The sequence below is a fragment of the Tiliqua scincoides genome, chromosome 4 (assembly GCF_035046505.1).
Source record: "Tiliqua scincoides isolate rTilSci1 chromosome 4, rTilSci1.hap2, whole genome shotgun sequence".
NCBI classification, from domain to species: Eukaryota; Metazoa; Chordata; class Lepidosauria; order Squamata; family Scincidae; genus Tiliqua; species Tiliqua scincoides.
In genome coordinates, this window is record NC_089824.1 from 67,328,221 (window position 1) to 67,334,220 (window position 6,000).

The following is a 6,000-nucleotide window of genomic DNA, read 5'->3' on the forward strand; positions in this document are numbered from 1 at the left end:
ACCCAGCTTCGCTCCCTGCCACTGCCTTTCCCAGTTTTCCAAGCAACTGTAAAGAAATGGTAATGCTCGGTTTAATTGTGTGGTCAGAGCCTACAGATGGCCACCCCCAACACATACACACACCATACAAGTACCACACAGCTACTGCATGGCTATTAGGAGTCAATTCACCCTAAGGGCAGGGCCATGCTCTTGTGTACATTTCAGTAGAGCATTTCAATAGTGTCACAGCATCCAAATTTCGAATTCCAGATGGCCAACCTGTTTGTTTTTTTTTAATTTATTTCTTAAGAAAAACCAACTGTATCTCTCTGAGTAATGACTAGATTCTGCTTGGTCAGCAGCTCCCAACAGCCGTTAAAACTCCAGTCCTTTAATTAGTCACTAGCTATGTAGTCACAGTTCATAGAATACAAAAACATTTCTTGGTGGTGATTCTCTCTGATGTCAATCTGCTAGCAGGCTAGAAATATGAACATGTTTCTGATGCAGCAGTTAAGGTTTAATTAAAAGTACTGTAATGACATCTGTGCACACAATGAGCTCAAGGCAATGAGAAGTATCGCTGATGTTTGAATGGCTGATCTTTGAATGGCAAAGGGAAAAAAATCTTTATAGAGTAAAGCAAGTTGAATTTACGGCAACAGGGAGAAGAAACACAGTAAATATTGCTGCAATTATTGCAAAAAGACAACACATTCTCCTGGGAGCTATTTGTACAATCTGTTACGTTGAGAAAATGCTTGAAGGGTCAAGTCTTACATTATGAGAACAGAATGGTTTTCAATCCCCTGTGGTCACTGTTCTCACACTGCTTTACACCATTAGAACAGTTAAAATCTTCTGAGAGGGGCCAACAACATGGCAGTTTCACCCATCAGAGTCTCTCTCTTTCCATTTCCTGAATTATTCAGATTGTCAAGGTGCTGGTCAGATGCTAAAGTAATTACAGGATGAAGACCCTGCTAATAACATCTTGATTTGTCTCTGTATGATCATGGTATAGTTAGGTGACCACCTAAACGAACTGTCAGGATGCTTTGTTCTGGAAGTCAAGGTCGATGTGTTCTGACGCAGAATAAAAGCAAGGAGCCACTTCATGCTCTACATACAGTCCAAATGCTACAAATATATCTTCAATCACTTTTATCATAAACTCATCCCTGAGCAGCAACTGGCTACACTTCCTCACTGAACGGGCAACCTGATCTTACTTCTTCATCAGGTACAAAATAGGTCTTACCTCTACCTCAATAGACAGAGCGTCCTGGTAGAGCACATTATTTTATGTAGAAGCTCCAAAGTTCAGTTTCCAAGATGATGTAACAGTCCCTGAGATCCTGGAGAGTCACTACCAGCCAAGGTAGACAATAATGGCCAGATGGACCAACTGGGTGACTGTATAGGAAGGGCCTCTCTATCTGCAGATTCAGCACCTGCAGATTTGTCTCACCACAGGTTCCAAATCTACACTGGAAGCTCTCACCTGACCTTCCATACGCAATCAGAAGCACCTTTCAGGCACATCCAGAGGTCCTCTGATGGACCCCATCCACGAATTTCATTATCCATGGGTTTCAGTATCCATGGGGGTCATGGAGACCCACCCCCCACAAATACCGAAGTCCACCTCTAACAATTTCATATAGGTTATAAGAGACAGTGAACAAGGATGTGTGATTAATTGTACATTGGCCTTTCCAGCACGTTTGCAAAGAAAAGTCATATCAAACACAATGGTCACAACCAAGTGGTCCCCTTTATCCTGGTGCACAAGGTGAACACACACAGAGGATCCTTCTTATTGTTTCAAAACCAGCAGCCACACTTCTTCCTTGGAATATCACAAGCCACTTTTGGAAACAGCCATCTAATTTTAAAAGCAGATGGCAACGTGGGAAGAGTGGTTGTGCTTTTCAATATCTGAAGAAGAAAAAAAGGCCCACCATATCCTTCGATCTGCCAGTACTTTTCTCTGGATCGTGGCCAACATGCAAACAACAGCCATATGTGTGTTTCTATTGCTCATGGTATATTTTTCAGGAAGCAAAATGACAAAGAAGCATAAGAAGAGCAAGACAGCCTGAGAAACTGGGAAAAGCAGTACAAATGTGAGCGAGTTTAAGCAACCACCTAAACTGTGTTTCTTTGGCTCTAGTGGAACACCTTTAGCTGAGAAGAAAGCCCATTGGCCCAAATCAAACATTATACATCTCTCAAAAGACAAAAGCTTTATGGAAAGATGAGCCTTTCTGTAATGCGATGAATGAAACTCAATTACCCAGATTACTGTGGCTGGAACTATTTCATTATACAATAGCCCTCCAGATCTGTGTGTAATACATTCCATGCCTGAAGCTGCAGACAGTAGCAAACTCTGTATTCAGTATCTGAAGATTCCAGGTTTTAAGATCCAAGAGGCGGCCTGTCTGAGTTAGGGCTGGTTAGTTCCTCCTGTATTAACAGCTGCCAAACCGTCTCCAGGCTGGAGGGAGCTTCCTGGCGAAAGGCAGAGAGAAAAGAGCAGCGGTTGAATGCAGTGCCATTGCAGCTGAACACCATGGTCAAGGTGAGCCAGAGCCTGCAATCACACACAGTGCACCACCACCAGGGGCAGCTCTGTGGGCTGGAAGGGGAAGGAGGGAAGGAAGTGGGGCACCATGTCAGAGTTTTTATGAAATTTCTGGAATCTTCCAAATATTTTTGATCCGCGGCTGTTTGAAAACATGGTTATGGGACCCAAGGATAAGGAAGGCCACCTGTATAACCAAACTCAGTCTATCCTGTCTGTGTTATTGTTAAGGGAGCTGGGCTCATTTGTGCCTGACCCAGCTTTCTTTGCATTATAACAGGGGTGTCAAATGGGGTGTCAAATGTTTTGGCAGGAGGGACATATCTCTCTGACACTGTGCCAGGGGAAAAAAGAACTAATTTACATTTCAAATTTGAATAAATTTGCATAAATGAATATATTAGACATGGACTTGTATGAATGAAGGTCTTTCAATAGCTCAAGGATTATAAAAGGCCTTGCACAAAGCAAGGCCAGCCTTTCCTTTGTTGCCGCTGTTGCATCACAGAAAATGAAACAGCAAGCAGTGGAGGGAGCCCTTGTCCTACAGCTCACGTGAGAGGTTGAACAGTTGACCATCATACTGAAAGTAGTTGCATCAGGCCAGCACAGGCTCCAACAAGTCTCCAGAGGGCCAGAGGCTCACTGGAGACTGGGAGCTCCCCGCAGGCCAGATTGGGAGTCCTCGAGGACCGCAAGTGGCTCCAGAGCCAGGGTTTTGGGCACCCGTGCATTATAAGATGCATGGGTGAAGTAAATACCTTGGTCAGTAACCTAATCCTCAAAAGAGATGCAAATAAGATGATAAAGAAATTCGAGTTGACATTTAATAGACCAAGGCAAATTTTGATAGAGGACACTTCATTCAGACTGTGTTTCTTTTGCCACCAATGTGCCAATACAAAAAGCACTCTCATCATTTAGAGTACTGAGTTGCCACTTATACAGATTCAAGAAAATAACCTCCAGCACTTTGTAAACCGTGCAATTTAAATTCTGGGATGCGGGTTTTTTATGTAGATGGCAGTGAGTTTCACATGCATTGATTTTCCACCACAGAAGAATATTTATGGGAAAAAGAACGTTAAAATATTACATGCTAATAAATTAGAATGATTGATAGGTCTATTCCTCTGTATAGTATAGAATAAAGTCTAAGGAGAAATCTGAAGACCAAGAAAGGCGGTATAGAAATACCTGTATTATTATTATTATTATAGTATATTTTTCATTTCCCCCTCAAGAACACTTGCGCAGGTTAAGCTAGTGTTTGGACTTCAGAGCAAGTTCTATGTAAAGTCATAGACATACATACAATGTTTCATTATGCTATTTCAAACCTCCAGGAAAAGGTCACATTACACTGTGCTTTACATCTTCTTTTGGCCTCTTCAAAACAGATGGAGGTGGAGCTGCGATTTGAAAACAAGAATTGTATACTGGATAGGCAGGTTGTTGGGGACAAAGCCCTGAACTGATCTGCCTGGTCTCTCAAGGGTGCTACCACTGCCCAACCACTGCCCAACCTGGGTACCATCTGTCATGACCCTGAGAATTTACACACCAAATCTCATTCTGACATATCGGTGTTCAATTAAAGTATGTTATGGATATCCATTCAAAGAGAAAATCAGTGTCCAGTGGAGGTATCAGTGTTCAATAGAGGTACGTTACAGATATTCACACAAAGAGAAAATGCTCAACAGGTGAGTTAAACCAACGGCCTCACTTTGCTCAGCCCATCAGAAAGTATAGATCAACAGAAGTAATGGGCAGGAACCTAGTGCATGGCTTCCTAAGCTTTCCAGACAAAATTCACATGCGGTCTCCATTCAAACACATCCCTACTCACCTATAAAACAGATATTGTATAGGCAATGCATAGTTTTTGTGGAGGAAGAATATTAAACTGGAATTGTCCTGGAGGTGATTTTCAAACATTCATGCTGCAATCCAGGTGAACTCAACATAAGCACAGGCATGGCCCAAAATAACTCCCAAAACAGTGGGCAAATGCTCACTTTTTGGCTGAGATCTCATTTTATGTTCAAACTAGAATGAAAAGAAAAATAAACACACTGTAGATAATGTAAATATTGTACATCTGAAATAAGTAGGATATACATTACATATTTAAAAATCTATCAGCAAACATTTGGACATATCAATGAACATTCATTTCAGTAAAGAGAATCATGATACTATACCAGCAGTTTCCCAGAATGCGGGACTGGGACCCACCAGTGGGTTGTGACCCAGTTTTTGGTGGTTTGTGCAATTGACAGTGCTTAAACATGAAGATTAGGCTATGTGCATCAAAAGTTAAACAGGCTGCTACTTCGGGGGAGCACCACTGCCCAATCACCATGATAACCACACCCTTGGCATTAATCAATCAGGCAGCAGCCTCTAGGGTCTCTAAAAAGTTTAGGAACTACAGCAGCGGTTCTCAAACTCTCTGGGAGAGTTTGAACCACAGTAAGTCCTTGTGGGGCTGAGGGGGAGGCAGCGACTCGATCCCCAAGATTGTATCACTAAGGGGGGCACATGCACTTACCAGTCCCTGCAGCAGCCTCCAGGGGGTGCAGGGAGCCCTGCGCGACTATCCGCAGTGCTCCCAAAGCTTACAAAGTGAAAGCGGAGCGATTGCGCTCTGCCTCTGCAAAACCAGAAGTGGAACGCAATCCCTCCGCTTTCACTTTTTAAGCTTCAGGGAACCCTGCGGAGGGTTGCGCAGGGCTCTCTGCACTCCCAGGAGGCTGCTGCAGGGACTGGTAAGTGCAAGCCAGTCCCTGCATCCCCCTTAGCAATCCCCAGGATCACATCGCTGCCTCCCCCTGTCCCCACCCCTTAAGGGGGCAGAGGCCAGGGCCCTCAGGCTGGGGCATCATGACGCCCTAGTTTGAGAAGCCCTGAACTACAGAACTATACCCTTTCAAAATACTCTGTATCTTGTTCATCATCTTATGCTTACATGCTTGTGTAAGTTTGGCCACTTCGAAAATTTTCCAGCAACCGCTTCACCGTTGTGTTAAAGATGCAGAAAAAGACCACCATGTATTGGCTGCTAAATTCTTGGCAGCAGTTGATTTCATTTATAATCTAAATTTTGCTTAGGTGGCCACCTATTGATCCACAGCGCCATTCTAACTACACTACTTCATTAAAGACCAAAGCAGACATAATGTGAGAGATCCATCATCAGATCTCCTAATGACTTTTAGCCAATGGAAAAGTAACAACGAAGCTGAGTTGGTTCAGCACCATAACACTAGGTGACGGGGGGGTGCCTAACTTTTTGCACAAAGCTTCTTTAAGTCACAGCCAGGCACTATGCAGGGGCATGCCTTTTCCCCGTACCCAGGCATTAGCAACTTGGGAGGACAACTTCCATGGGGGAGCAGTGAACTGGGGAAAGGTTTGTGCTA